Source organism: Chiloscyllium punctatum, chromosome 25 (genome assembly GCF_047496795.1).
Source record: "Chiloscyllium punctatum isolate Juve2018m chromosome 25, sChiPun1.3, whole genome shotgun sequence".
Classification (NCBI taxonomy): Eukaryota; Metazoa; Chordata; class Chondrichthyes; order Orectolobiformes; family Hemiscylliidae; genus Chiloscyllium; species Chiloscyllium punctatum.
Window position 1 is genome coordinate 45,400,650 of NC_092763.1, and position 13,892 is coordinate 45,414,541.

The 13,892-nt window shown below is 41.3% G+C and overlaps 1 protein-coding gene across 3 annotated transcripts in view; it reads right to left on the reverse strand.

The window, feature by feature from the left end:
- nlgn3a (neuroligin 3a) overlaps positions 1-13,892 on the reverse strand; it is a 319,502-nt gene that overhangs the window by 190,920 nt on the left and 114,690 nt on the right. The window lies entirely within an intron of this gene.

Below are 13,892 nucleotides of genomic sequence, written 5' to 3' on the forward strand. Positions count from 1 at the left end.
CTGGACCCAATATACCGGCCACTGCAGCAGACAGCTGGAACTGACAACCGAAAGCGGCAGATTCAAACCACTACAAATGCCAGAGGAAAGATCACAGAAGCGCTTCACAGGAGGCTCCCAAGCACTGAGGATATCGCCTAGACAGGGGACGAAACATCTGCAACACAAACTCCCAGCTCGGCGAACAGAACCACAACAACGAGCACCCGAGCTACATATCTTCTCACAAACTTTGATTTATCTGTTGTCATGTTCCCTAAGGGTGGCAAAGCTTGTAGACAACCTTGAATTCCCAATGAATGGTGTCTTTTCAGTGTTGCTTTCTCACTAGGAACTGGCCTTTGATATTGAGTGAAAGATATCCAAAGGGAGTCTTCATAATCTTGCTTACAAATCTATTTTTCCTTGTCTCTACTTTGCTGTCAGAAGCAGTTGCTAATAATGGAATATTTATGTATTCTTGAGTCTGCTCATTGTTTTTCCAAGTTGAATCTCCAGAGAAAATCTTTCATCTCAATGTGCAACTTCCAGAAAGGTGTGAATCAATCAGATGATACTGATCTAATTTTTCAGTGTTTTTTCCAACAATGTTAATTTTGACTCAAACTGATCATTGTTCACTGATAATTTCATCAGTTTAGGACAACCTAATCAGGTGATCACAGTAGCAATTTTAGGTCAGCATTGTTCTTATTAAAATCATTTTTAGTCCTGAAATGTCTTGGATATTAGAATCAGATGATTGGAGTTTAAGGCTGATAATCCATTTTTATTACAACCATAAAATCCGTATAGGCAATATCCAAGATATTCCAAAAGGAATACAGATGCCATAAATCAGAGACAAATATAGAAATTGCTGGATGAAACAGTTCTGAGGAATGGTCACTTGACCCAAAATGTTAACTCTGATTTCTCTCCACAGATGCTGCCAGACCTGCTGAGCTTTTCCAGCAACTTCTATTTTTACATCCACTCTTTTGCTTTCATTTACTTTTGAGCCCACTTCATCAAAAAATTATAAGTCAAACATGGTAGCATGCTTTTTCTGTTCGGCACTAGTTCTGAGCCCAATGCTGCTGTCCACAGAATTTTAACTGTTTAGATGAGATTGGGTAACACAGAACAAAGCAGCAGTGTGTCTCAGATAATTTCACTCAGAGTAGGGAGTTAGGAGAAGAACAGAACACTTCCCCTTTTTATGGCATTAATTGACAAGTTCAGCAAGATCCAATAACATCCCATAACATGAATACGTGTTAGTGAATGGCTGAATGGGTGTGTGATGAGTGAGTGGACAGATAGTTCAGTAAGATGGGCAGATGGATCAGCAGCTGAAATGGGTAGGCAGGTGAATTGGATAGATAGCTGAGATGTATAAGTGAATTAGTGTGTAGATGGGTAGGTGACTGGGGTGAATAGTGAGGTGGAAAGATTGATGAATGGGTAAATTTAGTGAGATGCGTGGATGCCTACAAGTGGAGAGGAGATGACTGAATTGGGCAAGTAGGTAGACGGGTTAAGGTGGCTGAGAGGGGGAGGACATTCGGGGTAGTTGGGTGAAGTTGTTATTTGGGATAAATTGGAAATGAAAGAGGTGGAAGATGGGTGAGTGGAAGATTATGCGGAGCCAGTTATCAGTAGGTATCAAGGGACACCTGAGTCAGGCAGGTTAGCGGGGTCGGATCAGGATATAGTTAGATGTTAAGCAGAAATCAGTTGTTCAAGAGGAATAGTCAGGTGATGTCAAGATGGTTAGTTAGTGGTAATTGAGAAACAGTGGTTAATCCAGATTGATGGGAGTCAAGTGGACCCAGGGAAATTGGATGGTTGAGTGTAGTCGGACCAAACGTTGAAGACAGTTGTGTGGTTTGGGGATAGTTGGGCAGGGTCAGTTCATGGGCATGTTCAGTGGGTGGTGTTTGGGGGAGGCTAGGAACCAGCCTATCAGAAGTCAAGTTCTGGGAAATCTGAACAAATATCTGTTTGTCAGGACTTCTGCAGAGTGCTGACACACATCTCCTGACTTATATCTCATCTCCAATGGTTCAGAGACAGGAAGATTTGTGCTGATTTATCTACAAGAAGTCTATGCAGGCCCTCCTTAATAAATGAAACCTCACCAACAGCCTGTTACATTTCTATCCCATTATTATTGTTTCTAAAATTTTACCAATGACTGATACTGCACTTACTGGCCTGGAGTTATTAGGAATTACTTTGTACCCTTTCGTGAGCAAGAGTATCACTTTTGCCACTTTTCAATCTTCTAGCACCTTTGCTGTTGCTAGGAAAAATTGGAAGTTTGTGACAAATTCTTCTGGTATCTCCTTTCGGGGCTGGTTAGCTCAATTGGCTGAATAGCTGGCTTCTGATGCAAATTGGTACCAACATCATGGGCCCAATGCCTGTACCAGATGATATCCCTGTGAGGTCACGCTTCTCAACTACACCCTCAGATTAAACCCATCACAAGATGTTTTTGTCTAATAAGAACATTTTTGATATTCATTCAAAGGATGTAGGCGTCACTGACCAGGCCAGCATTTATCATATATCCTCTTTGCGCAGAGGGCAGTTGAGTGTAATTGGATTTTTTTTTGTAATTAGATTATCTGCAGTGTGGAAACAGGCCATTCAGCCCAATGAATTCACACTGACCCTCTGAAGAGTAACCCACCCAGACCCATTTCCTCTGATTAATGCACCTAACACTATGGACAATTTAGTATGACCAATTCACCTAATCTGCACACCTTTGGATTGTGGAAGGAAACCGGAGCACCAGGAGGAAACCCAAGCAGACATGGGGAGAACGTGCAAACTCCATACAGGCAGTCACCTGAGGTGGGAATCGAGCCGAGGTTCCTGGTGCTGTGAGGCAGCAGTGCTAACCACTGAGGCATCATGTGTCGGTCAGACCAGGTAAAGATGACAGTTTCCTTCACTCAAGGACATTATGGATCAACAAGTTGGGTTTTTCACAACAACTGACAATGGTCACCATTAGACGGGGCTAATTCCAGATATTTGTCAAATTCAAATTTGACCATCTGCCATGAAAGGATTTGAACATGAGTCTCCAGAACATTACTGTGGCCTTTGGATGAATATTTTAACATTAATACAACTAGGCCATCACCTCCCCTCAGGACATTGGTGACATACATTTCATTTCATACCACACCAAAGTTTACCTAACAACAATTAAACTTTGTCACCAAATGGGATTCTTTGGCTTCTTTAGCAGTGCAATCCATGTGTTGAGTAATATGCTTGCCCTTAAAATAAAGTATGCAATTGACTTCCCACATACAGTGCCAGGGGAGCTCCATTGATAAATGACACATGAGTACAAAAGCTTTTTCTGCTAAGCATTATACATTCTACATGCAATTTTTTTTTCTGCATTTGCACATTGCTTGCTTAAATCACAGAGTCATAAAATAGTGACAAATGAGGGTTTTATATTCGGTCGGTAAAACCTATTATTGGAATTGCAGAAACTGAACCAATTAATTTTTCTAGATTACTTTCAGCTGTAACAAATCAGAATTTGGAAATTATGAGGTAATGAAAATTTGCTAATGAACAATCCAGAACGTGAATGAATCAAATCACTAAACGTAAGTGAAAAAGCCTCATCTACCATTTATCTCTCAAGCATATTTTCAGTTCACGTGTTTTGAATCTTAAGGGTTTCAATATTGTTGTTGTAAGCACTGCACAAATATCCTTCGCAATATCCAATCAGTTGCATTGGTTTCATTCAGTACATTGTTGTAGGCCCATCAAGAATGACCACACTGCTAGACTTCCATCCTTCTAATAGTTGATTATAAAGATTGCAATTACTGTTGACAGTTCAACAAGGCAATGTTGGCAATGGTTGACCATAAAAATTGATTAGATCTCCCATTGACTGCACTGGGCAACAGAAAAGTATCCATTTTGGTTACTCACCTGATACATGCCTGAACCAAAATGCACTCTTAAGATCTGAAAAACTGACCTTCTGAAGGTTTTAGTAATGGGTCAGTGGTAATAACCTAGTGTTATATTTTACAGATTCCTGGAGACAAGTTGGCAAGATGGGGGCCATAAAATACTATGGACACTTTGCCCACTAGCCACTCATCCGCCCAAGCCCGTCTACACCAGCACAGGGAGAAGCAACAGGTTCATGGATCAAATCAGTATCTTCAATGGCAATGGACAAGTAATGGTTATTTAAATGCTTGGCCCTGCCAATAATTGGATTCAGCTAGTGTTAGGTAAGACTCACACCAGGTGCCCAGCCGCTTTCAATGAACATGCCAGAGACTGTAAATAAGTATTGACTCCTTAACAAGTCCCTTTGGCACACCAAGCAGCTTTACCCAAGGTCTCCCAACAAGCCCCCATTCTCCCCATGCCCCAGCTCACCAACTATCCAATCATTCATCACCTTGGCTCCAGTCAGATCCAAGACCTACTGTGGATTGCTGCTCTAACATGGTATGTTATCATGCAGGTCTCACTGTTGATTCACTCCTGGTTGTCACTGTCAGTTTTGGAGAAGAGCCAGTTTCAGGCAGAGCTTCACGTTGTTGAGTGGCTGAAGTGCTGCCTCAAGCCATTTAATAGCCAGGAAGTATCACCATCCCAAAGTAAAATCCAGCTCCTCAGTTCTCACAAGATTGTGAGTTCACAGCTGTTGTAAGGGTTTAGGAATCTGCAGCAATGTTGTGATGATGCGATGGAGCTGCTCCCCTCTGGGCATATATAACACAGTACAGAAAGAGTGAAGGAGAAAAAAAACAAATGGAGAGCTAAGCAGAAAGCCTGAAGTCTAGATATGTGAAGTACGGAGAGAAGTATGCAAAGTAGACCAACTGACAGCGAAACCATTTTTTGAGATAAGATCTGGGTAGAAAATTACATTTAAACGTTTATTTGGTGCATGTGAGAAAATCTGTCTGATGAAGACAGAAAGAAAAATTGATTATAGTGCCTGCTGTATTTTAATGCTGCAAATTGAAAATTAAAAGCTATAAATTAAAGAACCTCAAACACCAAAAAGAATTGTTGAGAGAGATTTGACTTGAATCCAAAACATGGGCATAGCTCCAAACATTTGTGCTTGATGATATTGGTGAAAACATGGGTCAAAATGGTGTTTGTGCCTCATTTGATTATGATTGATAAGTTGCCAGCATTATTCATGTTGTTCTTGGCAGTCCACCAATTGGTATCTAGATTTCTGCGACACTAAATGAATTTAACTTGCATCTCTACTAAGGTTACTGTATTTTCCTGTTATCAATCACATCTCTCAGTCACTACTGTAAACACTAGGTGATGGCTAAAAGTTGTGGAAGAATTCAAGATCATTAGACATTGCGCTGGAAGTCTTCATGAAAAAAGTGACAAGGAGGAGGGAGCTTTTCTTTTTCGAGAATTTAGCCAATGCAAATAATCTGGGAGCAATGCTCATAGGAAAAGCAAATTAGTACAAGGAAAATTGCACCTAGGACCTGGCTGTAATCCTAATGATTCAATCATTTGGCCAGTATTACTAAAGTAAGTCTCCTACTTATTGTGCTCTTACTTTCCTATTATCATCACAGAACAGACATAGCATTTTCTTTCCTGACATTTCACCTTCTACTAGAGTCAGCACCAGTGTCTCTCCTTCACTTTTTCAAGTGTTTTGTACTTGCTCATTTTCCACTTCTTCATTTCAGCTGAAATCCCATGAAATTCTGGGACTTCAACTTTCCTGTAGACAAATTCAATGACTGTTTATTCAGCAGACTCTAAAGATCTTTTGCTGCACTACATTTCAAAATGTATACCACCACCCCTCCAATCCATTAGACAATGGTAGGACAATGCTAGGACAAATGTGCAATAGATGTGGAACATTCTCAAGTGAGTATTCTGCTACTTTTCCAAACTCCACATGTCAATGAACTCTCTCCCTCTTGCTATTCATAACAAAATGGTGTTGTTTTGAGTTCCCATTCATATGTGCCTTCAAGCTTACAATTAGTTATCAGGAGAAAGTAAGGACTGCAGATGCTAGAGATCAGAGTTGAAAAGTATGGCATTGGAAAAGCACAGCAGGTCAGGCAGCATCTGAGAATCAGGAGAATTGATGTTTCAGGCACAAGCCCTTTATCAGGAATGTGTGTATGTGTGTGTGTCTGTGTATGTGTGAGAGAGAGAAGGGGGGGGTGGTGAGCGAAGGGGGCTGAGAGATAAATAGGAGAGTAGGGGTGGAGGGGAAGGTAGCTGAGAAGGTGATAGGTGGATGCTGGTTGGGGGTGATTGTGATAAGTCAGTGAGGAGGGTGGAGTGGACAGGTGGGAAGGAAGATGACAGGTAGGACAGGTCAAGACGGCAGTACTTAGTTGGAGGGTTGGATCTGGGATGAGGTGGGGGGAAGGGACATTTGAAAACTAGTGAATTTGATGTTAATGTGGTGTGGTTGATGGGTCCCAAGGCAGAAGATGATGCGTTCTTTCTCCAGTCGGCGGGTTGCTTGGTTATGGAGGTGGTGGAGGCCCAGGACTCACATGTCCTTGATGGAGTGGGAGGGGGAATTCAATGGGTTGGCCACAGAGCGATGGGGTTGGTTGGTGCATGTGTCCTAGAGATGTTTCGTCTCTTGCCTCTCTGGGTCCAGTTACACAAAAACAAACAGCCCTCTAGATGACATGCCAGCACTGGCTTTGCACTTGCAGACACTAATTTATAAACTGGCATTCCATTGCCAATAGTAGCTTATTGGTAGACCTCTTGTTTTTAAGTCTTCATGGTTACAAGTTCAATCCCCACTCCAAGATCTGATCCTATAATCTAGAGTGATGTTTCAATGTTGAGGGAGTGCAACATAATCAAGGTTTCTTTCTTTTATATAAGATGTCAAACTTGGGCTCCATCTTTCCCCTCAGGTTTCATGTGTAGGAGCTTGTGGAAGCATGTAAAAGCAAATAGAAGATTTTCCAGTATGCTGGCTAACATATATCACCACCATTCTCACTTATTTAAAACATCTTTGCTTATTAATGGCTGCTATATTTGCCAAAGCAACGACTGTGACTTGTCGTAAAAGTCATTTCATGGCTTTGAAGTAAGTGTACTTTAGAATGTCCTGAGAATGTGAAAGTTGTACTGACTGCAAGTTTTTACTTTTATGTTTCCTTGTCCATTTCCTGAGCTACACTCTATACCTACGCTAATTCAAAATCAAAAAGGGAGAGAAACCTATTGTGATTACCTATAGAGAATTTACCTGCTATCTGCTTCAAGAAAGATCATTGTAACAATTCTCATCAATCATCAATCAGGCCAAAGAACTCCTTCCAAAGAAACAATGAGGTTTTTCCTATAAAGAGGCACAATAGGCATAATCTTCACTGTACCACAAATGCTAGAAGAAAAAAAGAATGCCAGGTTTCACTTCTTGATCTCATGAAAACCTTAAGACTCTATCAACTGGGAAGGGTTATGGAGTATCATCCTCAAACATTGCTGCCATCAGAAATTTGTCACCTGCTCCACAATGGTATGCAAGCCATGATTGTTACCAACAAACCAGAGGCACTATCTCAGTGAACACAGGGGTCAAACAACTCGGCGTCATTTGACCAATCCATTTCACCATTTTCTCCTTGCCACATTACCATACCTTACCCTCACCAAATTACTCATAGATATGGATTTAACTTACATAACAAATGAGATCGTAACTGTTCAAGTTACGTTGTCTTGTCTTGTGCACATAATCACTGAGAAACTGAGCTCCAAGTTATTATTGAGTCCTTCTCCAAAGGTCATAAGGAAATAGGCTCATACTAAACACCCAGAAAACTAAGGTCCTCTTCCAACAAATTCAGACAACACACTCTTGCCAAAAAGATAAACAGCATGATTCTGAAAACTAAAGGACCTATTTTCATATCTTTGCAGTCTCTCTTCAAAGAAGGCACATACATGAACAAAATATGTATTACTGTCTCCAAGATGCCAGCTCAATCTGATAACAAAAAGAAGAGTATTCAAAGATCAGGACCTCAGACCTGAAACTAAGACCATGGTTATCACCATCCTCCACCCTCAAAGATGTAGACAATCTACAGTAAGCATTTCAAGACATAGAAGAAGTACACCAATGGTGTTTTTGTAAGATGCTCCAAATGAAGTGGTCAGAAATTTAATTCAACAGAAGCATCTTCTCCCAAGGCCAACATGGCCAGCATTGAGACCCTAATTACTCAAAACAACTGTGCTGGGCAGATCATATCATTCATAAGGCTGATACCCAACTCCCAGAACAACTGCTCTACTTTGTTCAGTCACAGCAGTAGACTCCCGATAAGGCAAAGGAAATACTTGAGGGATATCCTCAAAGTATCCCTGAGGTGGTCAATGTCCCTACTAATGTATGGGAGTCCCCTGTGGAAGGTTTATTTGGAAAGGTAGCAAACATATTGAAAATCTTCATCAGGAACACACAAAAACAAAACTGCAATGTCAGAAAGAATGCACAGAACTAAAAAAAAAACTTGTCTACCTGACCCCTGAGCACAAACTGCTCCACATATATCAGAGTTTCAGATTAAATATTTGGTTAGTCAAATATCTTAGAACTTAGAAGAAAACCACTTTTTATTCTTAGAAACTGCTTAAGAATTGAAATAATTCCAAACTCTATCACCAATAGCCTGCACTATACACACTGTCAATTAACTGTCCATATCAACCTCCAAACGTCCCAGTCGCCCAATGTAATAATTTCAAAATGCTCACCGTAATTTAGAAATGCTTTAATTACCTCACCCAATTTTATTTCAGCAAGCTCCTCTACCCTATAACTCTGCTGAACTAACTGGACTTTTGGATTCTGGTCTTACGTTTACCCTCTGGCATTGGTGACCAAGTCATCAGCCATACTCTTTCCCTCTGAAGGTGACTTGCTACATTTGTCTCAGCTCTGAAACCCTCAACAGTCCATCTTTAGAAGTGCTTTGTGGTCAGGTCCTGCAAGCATTTCTTTTACATGAAGCTCCCAAAGGGGACTACCAATTACACCACACACAAAAGCAAGTTATTTTTATTGGCAGTTTGATATGATGGGTATGCCACTATTTCCCTGTGAGTTACATGATTGTTTGTTCCCAAACATCGAAGACATTGGATGGGTCTAATGAAAATAAGTAAAGTGGCTATTCAGGAAAACTTGCCTGAGGAACTATTAACTCGATCTTAAATTTACCCCACTCACAATACCCAGACCTAACCTGATGCCCTGTAAATGGGATCCATTTACACACAACCTCTCCAGACCTGGCATCCAGCCCAGAACTGATGCCTTCACCCAATCCACACCCTCACCTCTTCACTTTATCCTATGCCACCAGATTCGACTCTCCATAATGCCTGCCAGAACTAAATCAAACAGTGGCTATCGCCCCCTCCTAACCTCACCCTCGACTGCTGCCACCAGACTTGATTCTCTCTGTCCCACTGTTGTTGGACTTGTACCTCTGCCAGAACTTACATGAACCCAAACTCCTCCCACTCAGACCCCTGCTGCCAGATCTGACCATCCATTCCTCTCTGTTTGCCAGATCAGTCCCAACCCGAATCCCATCCTGTCCATTGACCCAATTTCTTTTAGCTTCTGAAGGACTCTGCAGCTGACATTATTGGCAATGATGCTTAGTAAAATAATGTTTTGGTACCTGCTATTTAAGGTGTAATTTGTGGATTATACTGACCACAATTTGTCTGTTAATGCATCATTAATTTAGACGATCAAACGTGTACAACTCATGTATATAGATATATAATTTATATTTCATTATTTGAGTTTGGATTTCAGAAACCAAAACTTTTTGTAGGGAAATTTTTCTGAAACAAAGAAGGTCAGAAAATCCTCTTATAAAAGTGACTTAATCCAGTATGTGTCAGAGAGGTGACTGCAAACACTTGTGGTGTTAAAAGATGTTTATAATGTTGGGTTTACATCAGGTAAACATGTGGGCTGTCATGTCTCAATGAAGCATCATGCTGCAAATCGAGGACCACTAACCTTTGAATCATCGCAAAAAATAACGACTTTATTAAAGTATACAAATTCCCAATTTACCTATTGAATAGATCCAGGTTAAGAGAAAACATTGACCATGTTTCTGTACATAACCAGAATATTATTTACCGCAAATTCATAGTTTCTAACCACAGGTAAACAACCATGAACTGCTGATATATAACTCTAATATTTAAAAATCTTACCCTGTTTCAAACTTACCCTTACATACACACATACGAACAGACAAAGAAACATTGGTATTATAGGTTAGAAGGAAAAAATACTGGGGAAACAGTTCAATAGCACCAGTCTTCACAGTTCAATGTAGTGTTCCTTTTGTTTTCCAAGTTCTTCATTTCTCTGATGTTTTCTTTCAAGTTCTCTCATTTCTTCAAAAGAGGCACAGAGTGACTGGTTCACAAATTTTAAAGTCTCTGACTGATCAATGGGTGAGAGAAAATAAACTGGCTTTCCTCAGAGTTTAAGTATTTTATTGACATACTTTCAATCCTTTCAGTAGTCTCAGGGCTTTTGTCAGTATCATTCATATCTACAAGCTGGTCAGTTACCCCGAAGCCACTCAGATACTTTCTATTAGGCTTATGACCTTAGGCATTCACAACTCCTCAAATCAATCAGCAACCTTTTGCTGACTGAATTTTACTTCCTATACACACCCTGGAGATAGAAACATCGAAAACAGGGACAGGAGTAGGCCATTCAGTCCTTTGAGCCTGCATCGCCATTCAATATGATCATGGTCGATCATGTAATCTCGGTATCCCACTCCCACCCTCTCCTCACACCCTTTGATTGCCTTAGCTGCAATGGCCACGTCCAACTCCCTCGTGAATATACCTAATGAACTGGCCCCAATAGCTTCCTGTGGGAGAGAATTCGACAGGTTCACAACTCTGAGTGAAGAAATTCTCCCTCATCTCAGTCCTGAATGGTTTACCCCTTATTCTTAGACTGAAACTCTTTGTTCCGAACTTCCCCAACATTGGGAACATTCTTCTCATATTTCCCTGTATAGTACCATCAGAACTTTATATACTTCTATGAGATCCCCCCTCAGTTTTCTGAATTCTGGTGAATACAAGCCCAGTTGATCCAATCTTTCCTCATATGTCATTCCTGCCGTCCCAGGTATCAGTCTGACGGACCTCAGTGGATTGCCTCAATAGCAAGCATGTCCATCCTCAGACTAGGCGACCAAAACTACACACAAGACTCAAGGTGTAGCCTCACCAAGACCCTGTATAACTGCAGTAAGACATCCCTACTCCTATAGGAGAAAGTGAGGACTGCAGATGCTGGAGATCAGAGTCGAGAGTGTGTGGTGCTAGAAAAGTACAGCAGGTCATGCAGCATCCGAGGAGCAGGAAAATTGACGCTTCAGGAGGGTCACTACTCCTATAGTCAAATCCTCTCGCTATGAAAGTCAGCATGCCATTAGCTTTCCTCACTGCCTGCTGCACCTGCATGCCAACCTTCAGCGACCGTTCCACCATGACACCCAGGTCTCACTACACCTCACCTTTTTCTAAACTGCCACCATTCAGATAACAATCTGCCTTCCTGTTTTTGTGACCAAAGTGGATAACCTCACATTTATCCACATCATATTGCATTTGCCAAGTATTTGTCCACTCAGCCAGTCTGTCCAACTCACCCTGTAACCTCTTGGCATCTTCCTCACAGCACGTACTGCTACACAATGTAGTGTGGTCTGCAAATTTGGAGATATTGCATTCAATTCCTTCATCCAAATTGTTAACGCATATTGTGAACAGCTGAGGTCCCAACACTGAACCCTGAGGCACCCCACTCATCACTGCCTGAAAAGGACCAATTTATTCCAACTCGCTGCTTTCTGTCTGCCAACCTCTTCTTTATCCATGTTAATACATTACCTTCAATACCATGAGCTTTAATTTTCTTTACGAATCCCGTGTATGAAAATTTGTCAAAAGCCATCTCATTGTACAACTTTCCCGAGTGCTTGCAAAACAAGGGTAAACACTACACAAAATAAGTTTCATTAACTTGCTTATTAAAAGTACAGCAATTGCTTCTTTATTCCTTTGCTTTAAATCAGCTATTTTTCCCAATTCAGATCACAATCAAAAATGGAATAAAATAAAAAGACGCAACATGTCCAACAGCTTTTAGTGTTGTTTTCAGTTCAGAACACTTTGTGAAACAAAGAATTGCTTCAGAAGCAGGTTTCTCAGTTCATTTTGGAACACACCAATGTGAGTTTAGAAGCAAGTTGTATCTCGCTAGAAAAAGGGTTTAATGCAGTTCAGGGAATAAGTATCCTCAACATCCACGGTTTAATTTGTGAAACTTCCAAACCAAAAGCATTTGGTTAGAACTTTGCAAGTTATCAGTCGTGAGAATGTTTAGACTTTCAGGTATGTGTAAAGGTTCATGATCGCAGACTTGAAAAGGACTCAGCAAATTGCCTCCACAGTCTAAGGCAAAGAAACTGTCAGCAGTCAATTCAACACTTAAGAGTTAATAGGGGTGCAATTTATTTGGACTTAAGTCTCTGTAATCGATATTTTCAGAAACTATGATTTGAAATTGTGTTTTACTGTGTATTTTAAGCCTTGCAAGCTGCTTTCTAGATTTAGAAAGATCGGATTGTTTTTGTTTTATAAAATGTAACAAACCTCCATTCTGTTATTAAAGAAAATCTGCTGCTGCAGTTGAATCTGTCTGTGACTAGCCACCATGTTAAATAACACAATTTTAAACAAATACGGTCTAGTCAGATAGGTTTAATTTTGAGATCTGACTACTTCAACAGTACCATAATACTCACATTGATATTGGTTTGATATTTAAAGTAAAAGCTGAGAGTTTGATTCTGCTATTGGGGTTGTTCAGGGTCTAGATTAGAGTGGTGCTGGAAAAGCACAGCAGGTCAGGCAGCATCCGAGGAGCAGAAAAATCGACGTTTCGGGCAAAAGCCCTTTATCAGGAATGAGGAATGTTGGGGTTGTTCAGTCAATTTGATTTGTTGGTTGCCATGAGAATCTTAATACAAATTACATTGACTGGAACTTACTTGGTGGTTGGCCTTTTGGATTTAGATGTCTAAGATTCAAATTTTATTGTCACGTGTACTTAAGTACAGGAGTTCAGTAAAACATGTCTAATGTCACCACACACGGCACCATCTTAAGGATAGGAGGATGGGTTGTAGGGGGGCGTGAACCTGACCAGGTTGTCCCATCCTGGCACCTTCCCCTGCCACTGCAGGAATTGCAAAACCTGCACCCACACCTCCTCCTTCACCTCCAACCAAGGCCCTAAAGGAGCCTTCCACATCCATCAAAGTTTTACCTGCACATCCACCAATATGATTTATTGTATCCGTTGCTCCCGATGCAGTCTCCTCTACATTGGGGAGACTGGACGCCTCCTAGCAGAGTGCTTTAGGGAACATCTCCGGGACACCTGCACCAATCAACCACACCCCCCTGTGACCCAACATTTCAACTCCCTCTCCCACTCTGCCGAGGACATGGCAGTCCTGGGCCTCCTTCACCGCTGCTCCCTCATCACCAGACACCTGGAGGAAGGATGCATCTTCCGCCTTGGAACACTTCAACCCCAGGGCATGAATGTGGACTTCAACAGTTTCCTCATTTCCCCTTCCCCCACCTCATCCTAGTTCCAACCTTCCAGCTCAGCACTGTCCCCATGACTTGTCCTACCTGCCTATCTTCTTTTCCACCTGTCCGCTCCACCCTCCTCCCTGACCTCCATCCCCTCCCCCACTCACCTATTGTACTCT